The 26,483-nt window shown below is 36.8% G+C and overlaps 1 pseudogene; it reads right to left on the reverse strand.

The window, feature by feature from the left end:
- Positions 1–1,305: 1,305 nt before the first annotated feature.
- Positions 1,306–26,483, reverse strand: part of LOC101441920 (protein LZIC pseudogene) — a 62,304-nt pseudogene continuing 37,126 nt past the window's right edge.

A 26,483-nucleotide genomic window follows, 5' to 3' on the forward strand; every position in this document is an offset into this window, starting at 1 on the left:
AAAACTGAAGAGTAAACAATAGCTTACGGTCACCTTCCTCTGGGTTTCAGCAGGAATTCACACACAGAGAGGGTGTCTAGCTGCCATTTCCTATTGCTTCCCTGGTGAGACAACGCAGGAGGTTAAGTTACTTCAGGAGACTCTCCACAGGGCCCCCATTGTTATACAACATTCATACAGACAGCATGCAGGGTAGGGAATGGCCCTAGTGTGAGTCAACTTTTTTTTGGGATATAAACTTTTCATAAATACTGACTTGCACAAACATGTGTTAATTTTTTTTTAAAACAGTCCAGAATAAAGAAATAAAACTCAATGGGCACTGTGGAAGATTGAATTATGTCCCCCACAAAGACGTGTGCAAGTCCTGTAGGTATGAACTCATCTGTAAATGGGATCTTCAAGTCCTAACCCCTGTCCTAGGGTATGGACTCATCTGTGAACAGGATCTTTGAAGATCCTATTAGCTGATGTCAAATTGAATCAGGGTGGGCCTTAATCCATATGACTGGGGTCCTTATAAGGAGAAGAAATCTAAACAGACACTGACAACTGAGTAGAATGAGCAGAAGTCACAGGAGGAGACTGAAATAGACAGACTGCCATGTGATAGAGGCAGGCCTAGTTGCCAGCAAGCCTATGCACTTCGGAGAAGGCCAATATCTTGACTTTGGAGTTCTGGTCTCCAAAACTGTGAGACAATAAATTCCTGTTGTTTAAGCCAACCAGTTTTCTGGTATTTGTCATAGCAGCCCTGACAAACTAAGAGAGTCAACCAAAGTGGGAGTCAAGATACCTTAGTCTTCCACTCTGTCTCTAACGTGACTCTAAGCAAGTCACTTGTTCTTTCTGAGCCTCAGATTCCTTGTCTGTAAAATAAAAATGATTTCTAAGGTCATTTAGAACTCTAAAATTCTACAAACACATATGAGGTCTATTGATGTTGCTACACTATTCATTATGAGTAGAGACAAATAATGAGCAGAAAAGTATCATTAGTTCACATCTTTTCATTCTCTATCAGTATGAAAGAAGTAGGCAACATGCACAGCACCTTAAAAAAAACAGGCAGCAATTCCATTTTCTTTTCTTTCTCTTAAACAGGTTAAAACAGGCAAATCATAATGAATAAGGTCCTGTGAATCCCACCAAACCAACAAGACCAGGATCACTCAAACAGGTAGCCCTTTACAAAGCACAATGATGAAGGAATAAACCAAAGCCACCATTATGCTTTTATGTCACCTTCTGTTAAGTTATTAATGCATTATGAGAATCTCTTGATTTCTTTGCAATGACTCAAAATTACAGAAGAAAAACACGATTTACAACAAAATGTGACCAACGCCCATAAATTCCACACCATGTCATTTTTTGTTTTTTCAATCTCAAACCTTGCCAAAGCAAGGACTTTGTCTCCAGAGCCAAGGTTTGTAGAGAGACTTTCTCAGATTGGCTGAGGATAGCACCTGCATTTGCTGACAAGAAGGCCTCATCATCTGCAGTCAGCTTCTCTCCAAGTTTCCTGAGAGCTGTTAGTATTTCCACTTTCTGTTGTGTGTATAGGTCTCTTTCCAGCTTTCCTACCATCAGATCTCTATCCATCTCTGCTAAACTTGTCTGAAGCTGACCAGGTTGTTTCTTTGCAAATAATCTGATTACCTCTGGAGTTTTAAAGGCCTGGCTGATAGCTGCCTGAATAGCCAGGTGCATTCCACTTAGTTCATTCACCAAAGTCCTATTTCCAGACATAATTTTTTTCAATGAATCATTAAATTCACTTAGCTGCTCCAGAGTTTCTTTTTTGATTTCTTCATATACCTGTGTATCAAGTTCCTCTCTGCATTGCTCCAGATCTTGTAATTGCTGCATTAGTCTATCCAGTTGTTTTTCTAAATTTTGCTTTAATTTGCTTGTCTCTGTCTTTCCTCTGGAAGCAAATTTAATCTCTGCTCCTTAGGACTCTGAACTCTGCACAAAGCTGACCGGTCTCAAATTGCATAAATCTTCAATTCCTGAAGTTCCTACTTTCATGAACTTGAGGGAAAAGAAATTTTTCATCAGGACTACAGGAGGCTCAAAGTTCAAACCACCAGGGGGTGGAGTTGGCTGAGGATTCAGGCTTGGTGGACCACCGCGGGAGGGGCACTTCCTACACACTCCAAGTTCTTTTCAGAAATACTTAAGTGTTTTACTCTAACAATTAAAAATCAAAATTTAACTCACTTTTAGCCAATTATTCCTTCTTTTCACAATTAGTTAGTTTGGAAAAGTTGGAGCAATCTGAATACCCAACTCTGGAGATCATTAGGAACAATCTATATAACCAGCAATTTAAGGACTGCTTAAATAATTTGCAATTAAAATTACACTTTGCAGTTGTTTGGAATTTTTTTTGTACGGTGTAATCACCTTTTCTAGAAATTTTATAATGTGTATATAGAATGACGAATGATCTGGAAGAGAATACATCAAGATGTTAACAATTGATATGCATCATAGAATAAACATAGATAGCTAATCCAGAAACATCCCATTCTATAAGGGAATTTATAATGTTCTGTGATAAGGAAAGCTACTTTACTAACTTATTAAGATAAAGAAAAGTTTACTATGTGTCCCTCCCCAAAATGTGGGGGGTAGATCTCCATATGCTGACTTGAAAAGGTGCCACAATATAGTGATAAGTTAGAAAATGAAGTTTCAGAACAGACTAGATAGTATAATCCTCCAATATAAATATATGTGTTTAATGCTAGGGGGGAAAAAAGTCTGGAGGTTGTAATGCAAATTGGTAATGGTAATTGCTCTATTTATAATATATAACTTTATGATTTTATAAGATACAGCTAAGTAATTAAGACCTAAATATGGAATGTAGGATTCACACTGGGGAAGTTCCCTAACCTCCTAATTTTATATATCTCTATAATCCCTAAATTAACCCAACCTCATCAAATGAGTCCCATTAATCCGTTATTCCTCCCATGTACAGTGTCCTCACAAAACAGCCTGACTGGTGCTACCGTGCAAGGGTGCTGCTTCCACAATAACAGCAACAACAACTGCCTCTAGTACTGACTCAGAACAAAGCTCTTTAGAAGTTTTCTAAGGAACAATGCATTAGAATTACTTGAAATTCTTTTCAAAATACCAGATTCCTGGGTTCACTGAATTAGAAACTTTGAGGGTAGAGCCCTAGAATTTGCAATTTTTAAGTTTATACTAGAGCCTGGATTACACTACCTTAGAGAATTAAACTACCTTGCTTAAGAGTTTTACATACACGCACAGAAAAAAAAAGATACACCATCACATTTTTTCTAAAAAAAAAAAAGAGAGATGATCCCAGCATGCATTTTAAAAAATTTGTTTCCAAAGTCACAACCTCTGACTCCACACCAGGTGCCACAAGTACCCTTCTGTTTTAATAATTCAGTTTCTTGGGTGACAGGAAGTCTAGGTTTTTGTATCTCTGGGAAATGAGCTTGAAGTCTAAAGCTGAGGACAAAGGAATAGCAAACACCATTCAAGGGAACACCAGCAGTTGGGATCAGCCACCTCCTGGCAAAACTGACCTTTTGTATCACCACCACCCCAAATCTTCCTATGCAACATAATAAGACTGAAAGGAGTATTGGCCCTGGCTTCTGTGAACTTGGGAAGAACTATTCCCTCATTCCACACCCTGGGTGCCAAGAGGTGGATGGCAGAAAACAAAATTTTTTTGAGCACCTGAGAGCAAGGAGCAAACCTTGGTGAATCCCGATTCTCTTTGCATTCTTGGTGGAGGATACATATATACATACATCTGTGTGTGTGTGTATGTATGTATGTATGTATGTATGTGTGTGTGTGTGTAGAGAGAGTGTATACCCGCTGACATGCTCAAATTGGTTCTGGTAACTTGGACAAATAACTTTAACAAGACAGCATATATCACGCACAGATTTTGAGCGACAGATCCCTATCAGTAACAAGGACTGGACCGGGAAAGCACTCATGGTGCCACCATCCCTCACTGCAAAACAGGCCTCTTAGCCCTCTGTGAGCTGAGCAGTGGCGGATATTCTCTGTAGTCATACCTAGAGTTTAAGACCAGAAGATCACATTATGTCAGTGAAGCCTTGAGGGCTGTATGTAAAGGAAGAAAGATGTAAAAACTTCAGTTCAGGGTTACCTGGCTAATAAGAAATAGGAAAAAAAATAAGGCATTGGCCTTGTGGAATTATTTTCAGTCATGCAAGAGTGGTTAAATGTAAGAAAATATTTTATGGTAAATAATTCAGGTAAGCAAAACCATCATACTAATACATGCAGAAAAATCATTTGACAAAATTCAAGAAAAATTTGAGGCCAAAAATCTGAGAAAAGGTATGAAGGCACACCAGTAACTTCCTAATAATGAGGAAGAAAAACTAAACCACTCTTCACAGTGAAACATAAAGTCACAGGAGTAAAGTCAGGATAAGTAAAAGGATGTCTGCACTCATTTTTTATAATCAACATGGTCTAGGAGTTAGAACTAACAGAATAAGAAAATAATAAGAAATAAGAAAAATCAAATTATAGTGATGTATAGATAAGTCACATAAAATCAAGCAAGAGAAAAACTGTTAAAACTAATGAAAGTGCCTCGGAAGATGACTCCATACAAGGTAAATACAGTTCATGGAAATTAATAGTTTTCCTTGATAACAGCTATGAACAGTTTTATATTGTATACAACATAACCACCTTCACCATGTGAAAAAAAAACAAAATAATTAAGAACAACTTGCACAGGAAATTTGGAAGTTCTACATAAAAGAACAACAAAATGATAAAACTCTTTTGAAGATATTTAGGAAGTCTTGATGGAAAAACACATCATGTATGGAAGAAAAGACAGTTTTTAAATGTACTTTTCTGAAAAAATAATATGCAAATTCAATGCAATTCCAATCATACTTTTAGTGAGATTTGTTTAAGGAAATTTGCAAATTGATAATAAAGTTTAGGTGATAGAGAGAAGTTATTGAAATGTTTAAGAAATTAATGAAAAAGCAAAACCATGAGAGGTGAGAGTGTTACCTTAAATTATGCCAGGTGTAAAAAACATATACCTATATGAGAGTTTATTATTGCAGGACTAAAAATTTGGACCTAGGGGTTCCAGGAAGATGGCATCAGAGTAGCCAGGCAGCACTCAAATCTCCCCGCCCGCCCCCCCCACACACACACACACAAAGGACAAAGGGCCAAAAACTTTCCGAGGACATGCTTTGGGGGTCAGCAGACCAGGAGAGTGCTGTACAAGTCCCAAGAGGGCAAGGAACAGAGTGACAAAGAACTCAAAAGAATAAACATGAGTTACCAAACCCCCACGGAAGTCAGGAAGGTTTCTATCTCCCACCCTCAAGACATTAAACCTGGATAAAACCCCTGGCTCACTGCAGCTGACTGAGAGGGCAGCAGACTCCTTCCTCCTTGTCATTTGTTAAAAGGGGAGAGGGAGGCTGAGTTGGAGGGATCTCTTCAGTGAATTTGGCAAGCAGAGCCCACTTTGAATTTCTGCTGTGGCCAGACCAGAAACACTGGAAAGCAGAGTTTGAAAGAAACACCTCCAGGCAAAGATGCACTGATGAGCACCATTTGCTGCCTAGAGAAAAACTGCTTTTGTGTCTCTCTTTAGCCACAGTTCCTGGGAGTCCCTGGCCTGAGTTTAATAATTCAATCTGGCAATTTTAAAGACTTAGAACAAGTTGAACCAAAAATCAAAGAAGAGCTCTAGGAACAAAGAAAACACTTGGAAGAGAGAGAAATTGACCATCAGATAACTTCACCAACATATTCAGATGCCTAGACATCAGCAAAAAATTACAAGCCATACTGGGAAAGAGGAAGAGCTGACCCAGACAAAGGAACAAACTAAATATTCTGAAGAGAAACAGGATTTAAAACAACTAATTACTGATAATCAAACAACTTTCCTAAATCAATTCAAAGAATTCAAGGAAAATATGACTGAAAAAACAAAGGATATGAAGAATATACTGGATGAGAATAAAGAATAATTTGAAAGCCTACAAAAGAAATTAACAGATCTTATGGGAATGCAACAAATGATGGAAGAGATTAAAAACACATCAGAGGCACATAAAAGCAGATTTGAATTGCTTGAAGATGGAATTAGCAGTTTTGAGGTCAGAACATCTGAACTGTAAAAGATAGGAAAACAGAAAGAAAAAATAATGGGAAAAAATGGACAGGGTCCTGGAGAATTGAATGACAATGTGAAAAGCACAAACATTTGTATTGTCAGTGTCACAGAAGGAGAAGAGAATGGAAAAGGGGCAATAAGAATATTTGAGGAAATAATGACCAAAAACTTCCCAACCCTTACGAAGGACATAAACATCAGTATCTAAGAAAGATAATGCACCCAAAACAGATAATTCTGAATAGACCTACCCCAAAACACCTACTATTCAGAATGACAGCTATCAGAGATAAAGAAAGCAGCAAGAGAAAAGCAAAGCATCACAAACCAGAGAACATCAATAAGATTAAATGCTGACCTCTGATCAGAAACCAAGAGGTGGGAAAAAAAGTGGTATGATGTATTCAAAGTACTGAAAGAGAAAAATTGCCAGCCAAGAATTCTGTATCCAGAAAAACTGTCTTTCAGAAATGAGGATAGAATATGCTACTAAAAGACGAGAATTACAAGAAATACTAAAGGGAGTGCTGCAGCCTGAAAGGGAAAAACAAAGGCAAGAGACTTGGAGAAGAGTGTAGAAATGAAGAACGTTAGAAAGGATAAACTGAAGGGTAAGAATACAAACATTAGTAAAATATGACAATGGAAAGTCAAAGGACAAAATGGACAAAGTAAGTAATGCCTTTACAGTAATAACATTGAATATTAATGACTCGAACTCCCTAATCAAAAGACACAGACAGATAGAATAGTTAAAAAATTATGAGCCACCTATATGCTGTCTACTAGAGACTCATCTCAGACATAGTGACACAACCAGGTTAAAAGTGAAAGGTTAGAAAAAGTATTCCATGCAAATAGTAACCAAAAAAGAACTGGAATAGCAATACTAATATAAGACAAAATAGATTTCAAATACAAAACTGTTATAAGGGATGAAGAAGATAATTATATATTAATAACAGGGGCAATTCACCAAGAAGAAATAACTATACTAAATATTTATGCACCTAACCTGAGTGCCCCAAGATACATGAGGCACACACTGACAAAACCGAAGGGAGAAATAGATGTCTCTACAGTAATAGTTGGAGATTTCAATAGACCAGTCTCAGTATTGGATCGAATATCTGGGCAGAGGATAAATAAAGAAACAGAGATTTTGAATAATATAATAAATGAACTAGATCCAACAGACATCTATTGAGCATCACACCCCAAAAGAGAAGGACATACTTTCTTTTCAAGTGTTCATGAATCCTTCTCCAAGACAGACCATATGTTGGATCACAGGATAACTGATCAATAAATATAAAAAGACTGAAATTATACAAACACTTCCTCCGATCATAATGGAATGAAGCTGGAAATCAATAATCAAGGGAAAAAGGGAAGTTTCATAAATATTTAGAGATAAAACTCTTATAATCAGTCAGTCAAAGAAGAAATTGCAAGAGAATTCAGCAAATATCTTGAGAATACTGCAAATGCAATGCTGAGAAGGAAATTTATAGCCCTCAATGCTTATGTTAAAAAAGAAGAACTAAAATTGAAGATCTAGCTGCACACCTGGAGGAACTAGAAAATGAACAGCAAACTACTCCCAAAGCAACCAAAGGAAAGAAATAGTACAGATCAGAGCACAAATAGATGAAATCAAGAAAAAAAAAAAAAAAAAAAAAACAATGGAAAGAATCAAAAAAACCTTTTAAATTTGGTTCTCTGAGAAGATCAACTAAATTGACAAACCAGTAGCTAGACTGACAAAGAAAAAAATAGAGAAGACACAAATAAAATCAGAAATGAGAGGAAATTATCACTGACCCCACAGAAATGAGAGATTGTAAGAGAATACTATGAACAACTGTATGCCAAAAAAGTAAACAATGTAGAGGAGATTGACAAATTTCTAGAAACACACAAACCACCTACACTGACCCTAGAAGAAATAGAAGACTTCAACAAACCAACACAAGTGAAGAGACTGAAACTGTCATCAAAAACCTCCCAAAGATGAAAAGCCTGGGATCAGATGGCTTTACAAGTGAATTTTACCAATCATTCAAAGTTGTCTAATACCAATCTTGCTCAAGCTCTTACAAAAAAATTGAACAGGAAAAAATGCTATGAAACTCATTCTATGAAGCTACCATTAGCCTAACACCAAAACCAAATAAAAATACTATTAAAAAAATAAAATTACAGACCAATATCTCTAATGAATATAGACGCAAAAACTTCAACAAAATACTTGCAAACAGAATCCAAAAGCACATTAAAAGAATTATACACCATGATCAAGAGTTTTTTATCTCAGGTATGTAAGGATGCATCAACCCAAGAAAACCAATTAGTGTAATAAAGCACAGTGATAAATTGAAGAAGAATAATCACGTGATCCTCTCAATTGATGCAGAAAAGGCATTTGACAAAATACAGCACCCTTTCTTGCTAAAAAGATAGAAACAGAAGGGAGCTTTCTCACTATGGTACAATGCATAGTATTGTACAATGCATATATGAAAAACCTACAACTTTTACTATACACTTAATTGTTTATGTATGTTCATATATAAATGATATAAAGACAATAATAATTGGATTGGTTAGGGAAAAATACTTTGCTTAGTAGTATTATTTTGACAATGCTCTTTAATCATTAGTTAAAAAGGTTTAAAAATAATGCAAGTTATTGGTGTTAGGGTGAGATGTTATATATATTTGTTTGATGTTATATGTTTTTTGGTAAGTTCACAACTATTATACATTTACTGTTCATGTATGTTTATGTATTAATGATATAGCTCAATAAATTAAAAAAAAAACAAAACCTATAGCTAGCATTGTACTCAGTGATGAAATAATGAAAGCTTTCCTGCTGAGATCAGGAGCAAAACAGGGATGCTCACTGTCACCACTGTTATTCAATATTGTGCTAGAGGTTCTAGCTAGAGCAATTAGGCTAGATCAAGAAATAAAGGCATCCAAATAGGACAGGAAGAAGTAAAATTTTCACTATTCGCTGATGATATGATCCTATATCTAGAATCTCCTGAGAATTCCAAAACAAAACTGCTAGAACTAATATACAAGTTCACAAAGTGATGGGATACAAGATTAATAGACAAAAATCAATATCGTTTCTATACACTACTGGTGTGCAATCTGAGGAGGAAATCAGAAAATAATTTCATTTATATCAGCAACTAAAGCAATCAAATATTTAGGCATAAACTTATCCTAGGACATAAAGGACATGTATTCAGAAAACTATAAAACGTTGCTGAAAGAGCTGAAGAAGACTTTAATAAATGGAAGGGCATTCTGTGTTCATGGATTGAAAGACTAAACATTGTTCAGATGTCAATTCTACCCAAACTGATTTGTAGATTCAATGCAATCCCAATGAAGATTCCAATAACCTTTTTTGCAGAAGTGGAAAAACAAATTATCAAATTTATTTGGAATGGTAAGGGCCCCAAGCAGCCAAAAAGATCTTAAAAAAGAAGACTGTAATTTTTTTTTTTTAAAGATTTATTTTTTATTTATTTAATTCCCCTCCCCTCCCCCGGTTGTCTGTTTTCTGTGTCTTTTTGCTGCGTCTTGTTTCTTTGTCCACTTTTGTTGTCATCAGCGGCCAGGGAAGTGTGGGCGGCGCCATTCCTCAGCAGGCTGCTCCCTCTTTCGCGCTGGGCGGCTCTCCTTATGGGTGCACTCCTTGCGCGTGGGGCTCCCCTACGCGGGGGACACCCCTGTGTAGCAGGGCACTCCTTGCGTGCATCAGCACTGCGCATGGGCCAGCTCCACGCGGGTCAAGGAGGCCCGGGGTTTGAACCACGGACCTCCCATATGGTAGACGGATGCCCTAACCACTGGGCCAAAGTCCGTTTCTCAAGACTGTAATTTTTTAAGCTACAGTGCTAAAAGCAATGTGATACTGGCATTAAGACAGACACAATACCAACGGAAACCAATCCAGGCCTCAGAAATAGACCCTAAGATCTACAGTCAAGTGATATTTGACAAGGTGGTCAAGCTTTCCCTGCTGGGCCAGAACAGTCTATTCAACAAATGGTGCTGGGAGAATTGGATAACCATATCCAAAAGAAAGAGAGAAGACACCTATCTCACACCTTATATAAAAATTAACTCAAAATGGATCAAGGACCTAAATATAAAAGCAACAACCGTAAAACTCCCAGAAGAAAATGTAGGAAGCATCTTCAAGTTCCTGTAGTAGGTGGAAGTTTCTTAAACCTGACACCCAAAGCACAAGCAACAAAATATAAAATAGATAAATAGGACCTCCTCAAAGTTAAACACTTTTGCACCTCAAAGGACTTTGTCAAAAGGGTGTAAAAGCAGCCAGCTCAATGGGAGAAAATATGATTTGATAAGGGTCTAATATCCATGATATAGAAAAAGATCATAAAACTCAACAATAAAAAGACAAACTACCTTTATTAGCCAGGGTTCTCTAGGGAAACAGAATCAACAAGAGATACCTGTCTAAAGTAGAGATTTTATCAGAGTCTCACACGCGACCATGGGGATGCACAAGTCTTGGTTCCGCAGGCAGCTGCAACCAGGGGCTCCAATGAAAGTCCAGTGAAGGTCCTTGATAAGTTCTGGGAGATGTTGACTATCCAAAGAAGAGGTGAGAATTTCTCACTCAATGCTGGAATCACGTCCCCTTTTAAGGCATTCGATTGATTGGATAAAGCATCACTCACTGCTGATGGCAATCTCCTTGATTGATGTAATTGTAATCAGCTATCTATGGTTTACCACTGCAGCAGAGTCAATGGTGACTAAAGTCCATAAATGCCCTTGTATTACAATTAGCCCAGTGCTTGCTTGACCAAAGAACTGGGCACTATTACCTGGCTGAGCTGACACATTAGCCTAACCATCACACTACCCAATTAAATAATGGACACAAGACTTGAATAGAGAACTGACCAAAGAAGAAATACAAATGGTGAAAAAACACATGAAAAAGTGTTCAACTTCACTAGCGATTAGGGAAATGCAAATCAAAACCACAATGAGAGGAAGCAGATGTGGCTCAAGGGGTTGAGTGCCTGCTTCCCATGGGAGATTCCAGGTTCAGTCAACAGTGACTCCTAAAAAACAAGACAAAAAAAGCAAACAAGCAAACTAATGAAAAAAAAAAACAACTCAGGGGAGCAGATGTGGCTCAGAGGCTGAGTGCCGGCTTCCCACATACAAGGTCCTGGATTCAATCCCTGGCCCTGGTACCTTAAAAAAAAAAGAGAGAGAGAAAAGCCAAACAACAACAACAGCTACCATGAGATATCATTTCACACCTATTGGAATGGCCACTATTAAAATGTCAGCAAACTACAATTGTTGGAGAAGATGTGGAGAGATAGGAATACTTAATCATTGTTGTTGGGAATGGAGAATAGTACAGCCACTGTGGAGGACTGTCTGAAAGTTCCTAAGGTAGTTGAATATAGACTTGCCATAAGACCCAGCAAATTTCATTACTAGGTATATGCCCAGAAGAACTGAGAGCAATGACACGAGCAGATATCTGCACACCAATGTTCATAGCGGCACTATTGGCAATTGCCAAAGAAGGAAAACAACCCAGGTGTCCATCAACCAATGAATTGCGGTGTAAACACACAATGGAATATTGTGTTGTAAGAACAAATGAAGTCATTAAATATATGACAACATGGATGAACCTGGTGGACATTATGTTCAGTGAGGTAAACCAGACACAAACGGACAAACACCATATGATTGTGCTATTATGAACTAAATATATTGTGTAAACTCATGGAGTTAATAATTAGAATGCAGGTGTGATGGTTAGGCTAATGTGTCAACTAATTGTAATACAAGGGCATTTTTGGACTTTAGTCATCAGTAAGTTCATTGCACAGATGACTGATTACACCTACAATCAACCAAGGAGATTGCTGTCAGCAATGAGTGACCTTTTATCCAATCACTTGAATGCCTTAAAAGGGGATGTGATTTCAACATTCAGAGAGAATTTCCCAGCTCGTATTCAGACAGCCAATGTCTCCTGGGAATTCATCAAGGACCTTCATTGGAGCCCCTGGTTTGCAGCTTGCCTGCGAAATTTGGAATTGTGCATCCTCACGGTTACATGAGGGAATTTTATAAAATTTCATACTATTTACAGATATCTCCTGTTGATTCTGTTTTCCTAGAGAACTCTGACTAATACAATAGGCTGCCAGAAAACAGAATCAGGGTGTAAAATGGAAAGTAGTAATTTTTTTACTAAATCAGGAAAACGGTTGTTTATAAACCTTTGGAAGTGAATAAAACGGTGAAAGCATATCACTGTGTTTTTAACTAGCAGCGCTATTATATGGGTATGACACGTGTTGAAAAGGAAAGTCTAGGTGTTATGTATATTACCAGAAGGAAACCTAAAAAATGTAACATGGTACTGCATAATATAGTGAAACCTCACGTGAAATACAAATATGGGTAATACTGCATATATAAGACTGCTCTTACAAAATATAAACACAGATAAACTAGAGACATGGAAACAGAATAGCAGCTACGTACGGCAGGAGAAGGATAGAGAAATTGAGAGGTGATGAGTTTTTGTTTGTCTGTTTTTTGTCTTTTATTATTATTTGGGACAATGAAAATGCTCTAATAATGATTGAAGTGATGAATGCACAACTATGTGTTTATTCCAAATACTGTTGATTATACACTTTGGATTTATGCTTTATTAATATGTATAAATAAAACTGATTTTTAAAAAAATTTATAATAAGAGAACAGTAGAGATAACTCAGAAACAGATACAGCTATTATATATATTATATATATAATTTTATTTGTATAACTACTAAAACATAGGAAATACAATTTTACAAAGGCTATGTAAGAAATTCAATTTTGTCACCTCCCTGAAATGGGATAGCACCTTGAGTAGAGGATAGACCTTCCTCAATTTACAGTCTTTGGTATACAAAACATTTGCCTATGAATAAAGGATTGGTTAATACATATTTTTCAGTATGAATAAAATACTTCTGTTGAAAGGAATATAGTAGACATATATGTTGATGGACAAAGATAGCCACAGAATATTAGGGAAAAATTTGCAGAATATGTAGTATGGTCTCAATAAAAATATTTATTAATGTAAGTCTAGAAGAATATCAATTTAACCCTTAATAGGGCTTAAGTAAATCTTTTACCTTCAGTAAATGTTACTTCTACTCAAGATAGATATTACTAACCAGCTAATTAGTTATTCCCTCAACCATACTTCACTGTATCACATCCAAGCGTACTCACGGAGAAAATCTGCCACCCTTATTTCTCAGCTCTCAAACCCTGTCAACAATGTATAATTCATTCAATAAAAATTAATTGAGTACTTATTAATGGTGCACGAAAACTGTGTCACAAGGAATGCCATGCTATCATGCAAAAAAAACCAGTGAGATATATTCAGATATCGTACAATCCATCTAAAGTGTACAATTAATGGCTGTTAGTATAATCACAGAGTTGGGCATTGATCACCATAATCAATTATTATAACATATATCTGAATATATCTCAATAAAATTGCTTTAAAAATAGGGTGGATTTGAATATGCAGATGTGGGAAAATGGACACAATAGATAGCAAAAAACAAAACAGTTATGGGAACATATTAATATATAAACTTCCTTAAAAGTGGTTGATTGAACATAAATGTCTACTTTTGCCTACTCTCAAATTATCACTAAAATGACTGACTTTCTAAAAGCATAAAACCACAAGGACAGGAATAATCAAAGGTAAGAAAGCAGGAGCAATATCTTGGAAATATCTGTGGACAAGCGGTGAACAACCTAATGTATTGGAGAAGGCTGAATCCTAATCTGTCAGTGAGGGTGCCCCAAAGCAACATAACTTAAACAGAAGAATCCCCAAAGGCTCAGAAATGGGCAGTGTTAATTATCTAAGGGAAGATAATTAAAGCAAATGCTGAGATTTTGCTGAAACCTTATATTATAATTCGGGTTGCCAGGTAAAATACAGAACACCCAGTTAATTTTGAGCTTCTGGCTAGCAAAATTTTTTTTTTTTTTAAAGTACTCATTGTTTATCTTCAATTGAAGTTTACTTGAGTGCACTGTATTTTGTTTGTTACATCTGGCAACCCTATTTGGAGCAGAGGCACACTCAACCAGGAGGATGTCTATTAGAAGAAGGAGAGAGAGAGCTTTAGAAGGAAAGAACATTGCCTTCTCCCAGCTCCTTCCCTGCTTTTGTGGATTTCCTAATGGTGCCTTCTATTAGCGAAATCTAATTAAAAGTCAATTGGCAAAGGCAAGAAAATATCTTCTGTTGACTCATGACCAGCCTCAACTTTACAGAGGCTAGAAGTCTGGGTGGGTTGGGGGCTGACAGACAGGAGGTAAATAACAAGGGGTCTTTAATTTGTGTGATGTAGAATTTTAGCTTAAAATATTTACTATGATGAAGATGAACCTTAATTACCTTCTTTCTATACATGCTTTTGGCACTCAGACCTTTTCAGTGTTTCTTTTGGGGTGGGCAAACGGAACAAAAAATACCAACAAAAACTGTAATTTGAGGGTTCAGATTTAGTTCCGTGGTTGAGTGCCTGCTTCCCACGTGCAAGGTCCTGGGTTCAGTCCCGCTAAACTCCTAAAAAAAACTAAAAATAATAAACAAAACAAAACAAAAAACACAAAAAAAACCCTGCAATCTCTGGTATCAGAAGACAAGCCAACCACACTCGAGGTCTACCTGGAATGTCCCGGGAGGGCGTGAAGAGCCGTGCCCTTCTGACCAGGGCCCAGAAGAAGCTTTGAAGAATCAGTGGCTTCAAAATGAGAATCAAGAGGAAAGCGGAAGACGTTACCAACGGATGGAGAATGAGGATAAAACCAAGAGGTGAGAAAGAACGCACGTTTGCTGCAACTAAGTAGCAAAGGAGAAGGGTGGGTGAGGAACGAGCCTGGTCACGTGGGAGGAGAACGCTGTTGGAGGAGAGCCTTAAACACTGGGCTAAAGGATTTGACCTTTATTCTATCAAATAATGGGCAGGCGGTGGGGAAACATTTAAGGTACTGCAACGGAAGAAAAATTAGGTCTGGACCAAGCATAGTTGAGGTCAAACCCATACATGAGATTTCCCAGGGAATGAGAATTGGGCAGTATGTCTCAACTTTGTAGAACTCATGGCTGCTCTTGGTAAACAAACCAACCAACGAAAGCTAGCAGATAGCCTACCTGGAGGAATCTTGGTAACACCAGCTGAAACTGGCTTCTGTTTATCTCAACCAAAGCCAATTTTGTCAAGCTTTCTTTTTCTAGCTGTTATTTTTTTTAAAAAGATCTTTGTCTCCTAAATGCACTGTGTATTATCATTGCAAAACTGTTTTGTTTTTCAAATTACACTAATGTTACTTTCATAAGCCATTAATGTGAATGTAAATTGCTAAAATCTTTTGTGAACAATTTGACAATACTGTAAACATATTTCATTGCAATTTGGTCTACCTAATTTCAGGTCACTTTCCATTTGTGTATTGTTTGTGTGTATGTACCCATGTATTTAGGCTTTATTTGTACATATGTATTTAAGCTTGATTTCCATAAATGGAATCATGCTATTTAAAACATATTTTTATGCTTTCTTAACCAGTCTACTTAGAGACTTTTGCTTTCATGCTTATGTGTGTGTGTACTGCCTCATTGTTTTTTATGGTGTCGTATTGTTTACCTGTGCCATTATTATTTTTTTAATATTTCCCTACTTGAAGAGTTATAATTTTCCCACTTTTTGTTACTACAAACAATGCTAGAATGAATATCCTTATGGCAAAATACATATGAAATAAAAATAACCTTTTAAACTATTATAAAGTGCACAATTCAGTGGCTTTATGCACATTTACGATGTTGTACAATCAGCAACTGTTGAATTCCACGAGTTTTTCATCACCCCAGCAGAAACCTGTATTCACTAAACAGTCATTCCCTGTTTCCCTCTTCTCCCAACCCTTAGCACCTACAAATCTGCTTTCTATCTCTATGCATTTGACTGTTCTGGATGTTTCATATCAAACAAGACACGGCCTTTTATGATTGGCTTCTTTAACACAGCATAATATTTTCAAGGTCCCTTTATGTTGTGACATGTATCAGTAATTCATTCCTTTTTATTGATGAGTGCTATTCTTCTGTATTATTCATCCATTCATCAATCAAAGGACATTTGGGTGAATGAACCTTTCTACATTCAGAAAAACATAATAAACTTTTGCTTGAGGGTATTAGCATGCCTGGAGGAAAGAGGAGTCGTCATAAGTTATTTTAGTACTCAATTTGTTAAGCATATTGAATTTCCAGTTGTTAGATATTTGAGCCTTTCCAATATTTCTGTGTTACAAAGGCACAGATGAGTACTGCTTGAATGACAGATATGAGAATTTCTGAAGCAAATGGTAAAATAAATACACAATACCTAGAAAATGGGCAAATGCTTCAAGTTGCATAAAAGGGATAGGTCAGTATATTAAAATAACCAAGAAATACGGATAACTAGGAAATGTTCATGTTTAAACTCTCTTTTAACATTTTGTGGCAGCTAAATCTTTATAAGCAGCATAAAGAAGATTTTTGTCCTTTTAAAACAAATTGAATGTGTGTTTCTTTAAATAATAATGATGATAGTAAAAGCAAACACTCATAAAGCACTTGCTAAACCCCTGATATTATTCCAAGTGTTTTTATATATATTGACTCATACTATTTAATGCCAGAGTCAAGCTATATAATTTTCAGGGTCTAGTAGAAAATGAAAATATGGGATCCCCTCTTCAAAAAGCGGGAAAAGTTGCCATTAATAATAGGCACTAAATATAAACATTTTCCCTTTCTTCTGTGGTTTCATTTTGTCATGTTTTTATTTGCCATTTAATATCATCCTAAGCAGGAAAAAATTTAATTTTAAATTACTAGCGTGTATCTTTACCATTCTTTATATTGTGAAACGCTGCTTTTAAATGTGAATTTAAATTTAGCTAGTATGCAAAAATACCAAAATTACAATTTGGTAATTTCATAGCTCATCCATGTTCCAGAACAGTGGAAACACTGCACAAAACAAACTCTCTTGTTTTTATTTCATTTATTGGTATACACACATCTACCCAAACTCAAAGTTCGGCTTATTGATATAGAAGGAAGGAATGAAAGGAAAAGGGGAAGATTGCCCTCCCTTTCTCTTTTTTTAAAATTCTATCATTTCTGGCATAAGTGGTTGCTAATACAGGGAAGTAATACAAGAAAGAAAGGATGTGATAGGGTTCTCTGGGTGTCTGTTTTTTTAGAACACCATTGCCTTCTTTCTGCATTGAGAGCCAGTGGTGATATTCCTGTTTTGTTGTTATGCTCCACCCAAACGATCCTCATCTAGGCACTCTGAGATTTTACATTTCACAGAATTGGGTAAATAGGAAAGTCTTCCAGGCCTTCTTTTGGGCACCTGCTGTGGGAATTATTGCCAGACACCAACACCAAATGCAGTGGAGTTAGCTTAAAATTTCCAAAAACGATTGGGAAAAAAATTATATGATTCATTTTACATTTGCATAATGCTTGTTTGGCAGACCATGCATTTTTAAGAAATCCATAAAATGGTGCCAAATGAGAGTACTTGCTCATGAAGGTTTGGATTTAAAATTGGAAAAAGAAAAATTAGTGGTGAAAATAAATGGATGAGAAGGATGGAGGGAAAAAGACAAATCTGAGCCTTTCCAGTAACTCGGTTTTATAAAAGGAATATCCTGGTCATTTTGGAAAGCACCAGCACATATCCCTATCTTATATAATGTGCCACTAATAAATCACTGCTTTATTGAATTGGTAGCATTCTTGTATTACCCATCTCAGAATTTTTATATTGAAGTAGACTTTTGACGACATTCATCAGCAAACATTCTTTGAGAATTTACTCTGTTCCACTTGCTGCTGATGGCAGTGGTGGGGCAATAGGACCACAAATTTTTAAGTTTCTATTTTCTCACCCAAACCATTGGATTTTTAATATTTCCTTCTAGATTAGATGCATGCCTACCGTTCTAATCGCACCCCAAGCCTCTTTCTGCTCTCTCAATTTTATTCTTTCATTTACTTTTTTTCAGGTCCCCTTGTGGAAATGCCAAATGAAGAGCAAATTTTCCTTTGCTACATTTAGACTTCTGTTGTGTGCAATTTGTTGTCAGGTGTGGATTAATCTCTTACTTTTTAGGAGCTATGGAAACATTCCATGCACAAACTTGTGTTCGCCTTCTTGAAAAAGATCTTAGACCACCTCAGGCAGTTTGATGAAATAAGGATGTGAGGTTCTTTTATAGATACTATAATATTTATAATACAAGTTAGTTTTGAAAACCGAGCATAATGATTAATTATTTTAACATCAAATAAAACTTAGTGATGTTTAAAGGACATATACAGGCTTTAATTTTATAAAAAGTGAAGTTTACCAAATTTCTGTAACTTATGATGAGAGGAGTGGGTGCACTTTCTATCTGATTTAAATTTGCAACCCACCCCCTCCCAAACTGCATAACACTCCCTATCAATCCTGTCTCTGCTTTATATTTCTTACTTGTCACTTTTGAATATACTTCATTCATTTTTATCATGTTTCTCCTTTTAGCACATAAACTGTAAAACACCTGGACTGTATTATTCACTGATATATTTCCAACATCTAGAACAGTGTCAGATGCATAGTAGGTTTGTTTTGTTACACAACTGAAATCAGAAAGTCTAAGTTTTTGGGAGAATCACCTTCCAGTGATTTGATTGGAGTTTTTGCTTTTGCAATCAAATTAAATTCTTGAATGAATTATTAAACAATGGGAGGTTAGATTCACTTTAATGAAAATTATTTACTTTTATGAATTTAAAATAGTTAATTAAAATTTAGCAAATTCACGTATTTAGAGGATACTTTGATGAGAATAAGATGAATTTAGAAAATGTCCATTATAATTTTACAGCATTCCAATATGGGAGGGTCCAGGGTTCTATCCCCGGGTCCTCCTGACCCGTGTGGTGAGCTGGCCCATGCGCACAGCTGCTGCGCAAGGCATGCCCTGCCATGCAGGGGCGCCCCCAGGGCGGGGGTTCCCCACATGCAGGGAGTGTGCCCTGCAGGGAGAGCCGCCCTGCGTGACAAAGATCTCAGCCTGCCCATGAGTGGCGCTGACGCAGCAAAATGACTTAACAAAAAAGGAGATGCAGTTTCCCGGTGCCACCAAGGGTGCAAACGGGCACAGAAAAGCACACAGAGAGTTGACACGGAGAGCACACAGTGGGAGAGGGGTGGGGGAGAGACAAATAAAGTAAATCTTTACAAATAAAGATCAGTGGTAAAAATATTTCACTGGTTTGGTTACAAAACTGTGTTTCCTATAACTTGCCACTGAATTGTGAGGCCCAATGAGGATACGCAACTTTTCCTTTGTGGCTTCATCATAAAATGAATTTATAGAAGGCAAGGGCTGGCATGCTTGTCAAGCAACCTTTATTTAGAGCTACCATTTGTGGTGATAAAAAGTAGTGAATGGACATTTCTGAAACTGGAATAGAAATGACCCAGCACTGAGAAAAGCAAATTTGGTTAGCATCCTGACATTATTTTTTGTTTACAATGCCTATGGGTTTTTTCTAAACTTCCAAACATTTGGGTTTTTCTGTTGTCAACACCATCTCGATGATTCTAGTGTCCTATTATCTTTTCCACCCATCAGATGACTGCACATCAGGAGAAGGAGAGGGTACCGGTTCAGAGCACAGGTGCAGGGCTACGTGCCCCAGCTTGAATCTTGGCTCTGACACTTATTAATGGTAAGATGTGCCCACCAGCCAGTTGCTTGACTTTTCTATTATCAGTTTTCTCACTAATTAAAGAAAGGTAGTAAAAGTACCAATCCCAAAGATTTGTTGTTAAAGAATAAAGGAGTTATAACAATGTCTGGACAATAGTAAACACTGTAAGTATCAAGCATTATTTCCCTGGCTGCATTAATTTCTATCATTTTTAGTTGCTGCTGCTTACATCTTCCATAATTGCCTAAAAATGTTGCGAATTCTTTGAAATTATGAAAGATGTAAGCACCAGCAACTAAAAATGACCCACAGAGCAGCTAACCACGGTCTTGGAAAGGGGTCACGGATTAACCTCCATTATGTGGAGGTTAATCTCATGTGTCAGCTTGGCTTGGTATGGATGTCCAGCTGTTTGTTCAAGCAAATGCTATTCTGATTGTTATTGTGAAGTTATTTCCAAAAGGGTTTGCATCTACAGTTGGTTAATTGTCTCTATGAGTGATTGCCTCTACACTCAACAAATCCACATCCAATCCTTTGGGGCCTTAAAAGCCAGAACTGAGGATTTCAGAAGTCATACAAAAGAGTTTCTGCCTCTACTTCAGCTAGCTAGCTTCTTCTGGGAATTCAACCTCACCTTCATCGCAGTTTCCATCTTGTGGCCTGCCCTACTGAATTTAGACTTGCCAATCCCCATGGTCCTGTCAACCAATTCCCAAATATATCTCCTAATATCACCCTGTCAGGTCTGTCTCTCTGGAGAAACCAGATTAATGCACCTTATAAATGTGTTTCCATATCTCACCACAGTCTTTTTCCTTTTTATTCATAACGCATAGTCAAGAAGCTACTGAGATTGATCATTTATTTCAGTTAGGTCTCAGTTACCTTAAAATCAAGGTATGTGTGCAATGCCTTTGGCTCTCAGCTTTCAAAGCTTTGCTGAGCCTTTCCTTCTACCCAACTTCTTAAACTAATATGCAGAATATTCTTATAATACTATAATATGAGCTGTGTTGCAAAATTATTTAAAGACATTTCTATAAAATTTCTCAGGAAATTAGGCCTTTGATTACTTCTGACAACTTTCCACATTCATTCAGGCAATAAAATATTTTTAATTACTCTCAGTTTTTCTCCTTAGTTTAGGAAATGATGTTTTTCTATTAATGTAAAGGGTGGAATCAGCGTGGGAGATATTTTGTCTTTTATTACATCAGAGTCTTAATAAATCTTCCTATGTTGAATGTACTTGTCAAGCTAATTGTTGGCTATTCCATGGACTTAAAGTAAGTTGACTGCCTCTATGGCTGATTTCATCTACAATCACCTGAGGAGATTGCCGTCAGCAATGAGAGACATCTCATCCAATCGGTTGAAGGCCTTAAAAGGAGAAGTGATTATCTCAGCAGCCAGAAGAGAATTTCCATCTCTACTTCAACCAGCCAGCTTCCTTGGCAGAATTCATTAAGGACCTTCACAGGAGTTCCCGACTTGTAGCCTGTCCTTTAGAAATTGGACTCATGCCTATCCACAGTTGCAAATAGTTACAGATTATCTCCCCTCAGTTCTGTTTCCTAGAGAACCCTGACTTGTACAAGGGTGAAGGAATTGTGGGAAGTTTTCTTCTGCAAGTGACCCACGGCCAGAGTGTAGGCAACAGCGTGAGGAAGACCTTGGCGGAAATAAGGATAATGTAGGCCCTCTGCCATGGCAAGGTGCTGGCTTTGCTTCCTGATGCTCGCAGGTAGCAGGCTCTGCCATGCCTGCCTCCAATCTGCTGAAAAGGTTATGAATCCTTTGCTCTGGTTCCCCTCAGAGCTTTTCTTTTGAATCTTAAAACCCTAGTTATAGAAGACAAAATAATATAATAGGTATTTTCTTTCTTCTTCAATTCTTGCTCTAATATTAATTTTCTTCCTGGCAATATGATTGCCTTTGACTGAGGAGTGAAAGGGTCAGGAAGCAGAGAGAGAAAAACTCAAGGATTAATATTTACAATGTTATCCCTTTACAAATACCAGAAATACAATGTTTTTTAACACTATGGTAATTGATTGTGTGTGTAGTAGTAGCACTAAGTACATATTTTTTCAATCTACAATCTACAATCACTGTAGCTCTGTTTATTTTTTTAAATATTCACAAAAGAAAAAAAAAAAAAACACATCCAACTTCCTAAGAAGAATTGTCCCTTAGTGAACAGATTTAAAAATAAATCTCTCAGAAGAACAACCACAGAATGCAACAAATCTGTCCAAATTGTATGACATTATCAACATGTAGTAGATTTTTAAGAATGAAAACCGACTATTTGAATACAAAGTCTTATTTGTCTACACCCATTCTTGGATGTTATTTTGAATCACACTGTCTCCAATACCTTTGTTGACCTTGGAAGTGAATGAAAGTATTACCATCCATAAGAAATTACTTGCAGGACTTTTGCTTTCATTCTTACAGAGTATGAAGACAGAGATATTTTACATACAGTCAATCCTTTACATTGTGGAAGAGGTCAAGAGAGGGAGTTCTGCAAGAGCAAAATCTAAAGAATGTCCATGAGATGATGAGACCATAACAGCTATAGGGCAGCACGATGGAGGAAAGATATCTCAGGTACTCATATGCATGGGAGTATTTGTGAGAAAAAAGAAACTAGAAATCCTGGGGAATGTGTGGCTGGGTATTAGTACCAGAGTCCACTTCCACTGGGATCAGAGTGTACCTCCCTTCTTGTTCTCCACTGGCATTTTTTGATATTCAACTAATATTAACAGGGTTCAAAATCTTGTTAGAAATAGCTATAGGCATGTCTGCCAGATATATGGGAGTAACTCTGCCTTCCTTACTTCTGGGACCTAGCTATGGGGGATTATCTAATATTCAATTAAAATATTAAATATTTATATGATTTAGTCATTGAATCGATAAAGACTAATTAACATGCCATACTTTACTCATTGCCTAAAAGATGCAGATTTTTCTGTTTTTATCGCTTTAGTCATTTCAATAGGGAAACTCATTGGAACTACATGCAAAATATGTTTGTATGTAGAGTCAATAATTAGAATATAGGTCACAGAAAATAGAAGGAGGGTAGATAATGGAAACATGAGGGTTAATCTGAGCAGAACTGGTGAAAACGTTGTTTGTAAATCTTCAGAAAAGAATAGAAATGGTTGAAGCATATCATGGTGTTTGTAACTAGCAGTGCCATTGTGTGGATAAGACAGTGGGTGAAAGGGAAAGTCTAAGCATGGGTGATATTGCCTATATAAGACTGTAATTGCAAAATGTAAATACAAATGTACTAGTGAAAAGGAAAAGGAATAGCAGCTATGTGTGTCAGGTGAGGCATAGAGAAATTGAGAGGTGATGAGTTTTGTTTGTTTTTTGTTTATTATTATTGCTGGAATAATGAAAGTGCTCTGGGAACGATTGCAGTGATGAATGCATAAATATGTAATTACACTGAATACCATTGATTGGACTCTGGATGGATTCATGCTTTATTAATATGATCAATAAAATTGGTTTGCTAAAAAATAAAAAAGTAAAAAAATATAAAATATATGTATTTGTATGTACAAATTTATTTTAAATTGATGTTGAATTTTGAAAAATCATCCATGAAAAGGGTTGGCTGCTGTGTTATATACCTTATTATTCTGGTGTATAGGAATGATAGCATGGGCAGAAAAACTCAAGCTCAATTTCCAAATGTGCTATAGGTTTAAATTTATATTTTATTGTTTTTTTTTCATTTTATTGACTTTTCTAGTTCATTGGCTCAATCCTTCATTTATTAAATTATGAAAGTCTAGGTGGAAATTTCTCAGTCCATTTTAACTAGCCAGGATTGATTTTGTTATCAAGTAGTTTAGAAGCCCATATCAACTGAAAAATTCTTCAAGGACTTGACCATAATTATAACTTTGTATTGAATTCTAAGTTTAGCCTTGCATGTGATATTGTCATTTAGTTGTGGAATCCACTAACTTGCCAGTATATGAATGTTCAAACTGAAGAAACTTTTCACATTTAAACTATTTAAAAATTGTTTATTACTGTGATTTAAATTAATTTTTGATAATAAAACTGCATTATTGATAAATATGCTTACAGTATAAAGGATAGCAGATGCTGCAGTATGATCCTCTAATTTTACTTGAATCAGGAATGAAAAATGGTAAGTACTTTCTATGAAAAACATTTTAAGTTAAGCTTAAGTTTTAGAGGTTAATAGAACATTTCTTCTAGTTTAAATTCATGGATTTGTTGATAACTAATTTTGGATTTGAAGATAGCTGACATTATCTCTAGCCTCTACTTATTAACACCAGCATATGAAAAAGGAAGGGTTTCATTTACAAGAGTCTTGGTAAATAAAGGAAATTATAAAAACCACTGGCCACTGTTCTTACTGCTGACCCCGAGCTCCAGCTCTTGTGGACCAAAGTATTCTTCCCAGAATAAATGTGACCTCGGAGTCCTCCTGTATCGTGCATGGTGCCACAGTCCTGTAGAGAGCTGGGGTTTGGAGACTGGGGGTCTTGGAATTCTCCTAAAAAAATGGGTGTGACGCCTTCTGCACAGGTCCCCTTCTGTGTCCGAGGCTGTACTTTGAAGGGCTCTCGTTCAACCAGCTTCTGCCTAACTGTGCAGAATCCTAATTTCCCTCGATTCCTCCGTCAAAGACCTGGGCAGATGAATGGAGATCTAAGTTCTCTTGGCTAAATTGCATTCTCCTAAATACATAGACAGATTCAATAAGCCAGACAGTCTTCTGGTTTGGTTGGGCTGACCAATAGAAATGCGTTATTTGACACATTCTTAAATAAAACATACAGGCTACTTTATTAAGGGGAGAAAGACAAATGTAGGTGAAAATATCCAAATCATAAGCTGACACTGACTGTCCTTTTTTTTTATAATTTTTTTACCCGCACCCCCCTTCAGCTTTTTGCATGCTGTCTGCTCTCTGAGTCCATTCGCTGTGCGTTCTTCTGTGTCTGTATTTATTTGTATTTATTTCCCCCCAGCCTTGAGGCTTGTTTGCTGTCCGTTCTCTGTGTCCATTCACTGCGCACTCTTCTGCGTTTTTGCTTGTCTCCCTTTTTGTTGCGTCACCTTGCTGACTCACCTTTTGTTGACTCACCTTGCTGAGTCAGCTCTCTGCCGCGCTTGAGCGAGCGGGCGCCAGGGCCAGCAGTGTGCAGACGAGCCTGCCTTCACAAGGAGGCACCGGGACGTGAACCCAGGTAGACGGGAGCCCAACTGATTGAGCCACAGCCACTTCCCTGGCTTTACTTTTTAAGTAAAAGCCTAATTCAATGTAAACAGAAATTTAGGAAATCTCACGGGGCAAAGTGAAAAAAATTATTTTTCTAACTTTCTAAAGAGAATTCTTTTCTTTGAAGATTTGACTCTTTTCAGGTCCTTTCCTGTAACCTTTTCTTTTTTGTCAATGCTCTTCCCAGGGTCTGATAGATAAGCTCCCCCTTAAACACCCTTTTCTTGGCTTCCATTCTGGCTCCCATCCTCTTCTTATTTAAGCTATTCTTTTTCTAGTAATAAATTTTAAGCTTGTTGGTTGATTTTATTTTTATAGGAGAGTTACATTTGATATGTATGATTGATGTTTGAAAACTAAGCAAGTTGGGGAAAGACTTGGGAATGAAGGCTTGCAGCTTCTTGTACTGAAATTGATATTTGGCTGATGGAACCCAACACCATTTGCTGTTCATAAAACCTTTACAACATGCTAGACTTGGTTTGAGACACATGGATCCTACTGTCAAAGGTGCTGTGCTAATGGCTTGTTCCTCTTGGGATATTTAAGACAGTGTTTTGTTTTGTTTTTTTATTAGTAGCTGATGCCTTCTGTCCCTAAAATCTTAAACTTTCCAAGGAGTTCACTTTGTGTGATGTACGATCACTTCTGACTTTGGAATTGTTATCCACATTTTATAAGAGAGGCAAGGAATTTAGCCAGGTTTGATGAATTTCCAGAGTTGTGAGCATCAGTGAATATTCTCTGAGTATCTTCATGTGCACAATCCAAGTCCCTTGCTAGAACTGGTTCATCTTTCCCTCAAGCCTGCCTTTCTCATAACAGAACTGGATATGAACATTCCTGTAAAAGTGCTTACAATTTTTTTTACTGGTTATTGACAGAAATTTGAAAAGTGACATGCTTGAGGCAGTTATGCTGCTTTCATTTCTAGAGAAAAAGAAGTTTTACCAGGGTATCTAGCAAGTAAGATACTCCTATAAGTGGAAACTCCATCCCCTGCTTCCTTTAGTAATAGAACTACCAAGGAAGTTTACATTGTCTATTGGTCTTTGATTTTATTTATTTCTTTTCAGAACTGA

This window comes from Dasypus novemcinctus, chromosome 1, assembly GCF_030445035.2.
Source record: "Dasypus novemcinctus isolate mDasNov1 chromosome 1, mDasNov1.1.hap2, whole genome shotgun sequence".
NCBI lineage: Eukaryota > Metazoa > Chordata > Mammalia > Cingulata > Dasypodidae > Dasypus > Dasypus novemcinctus.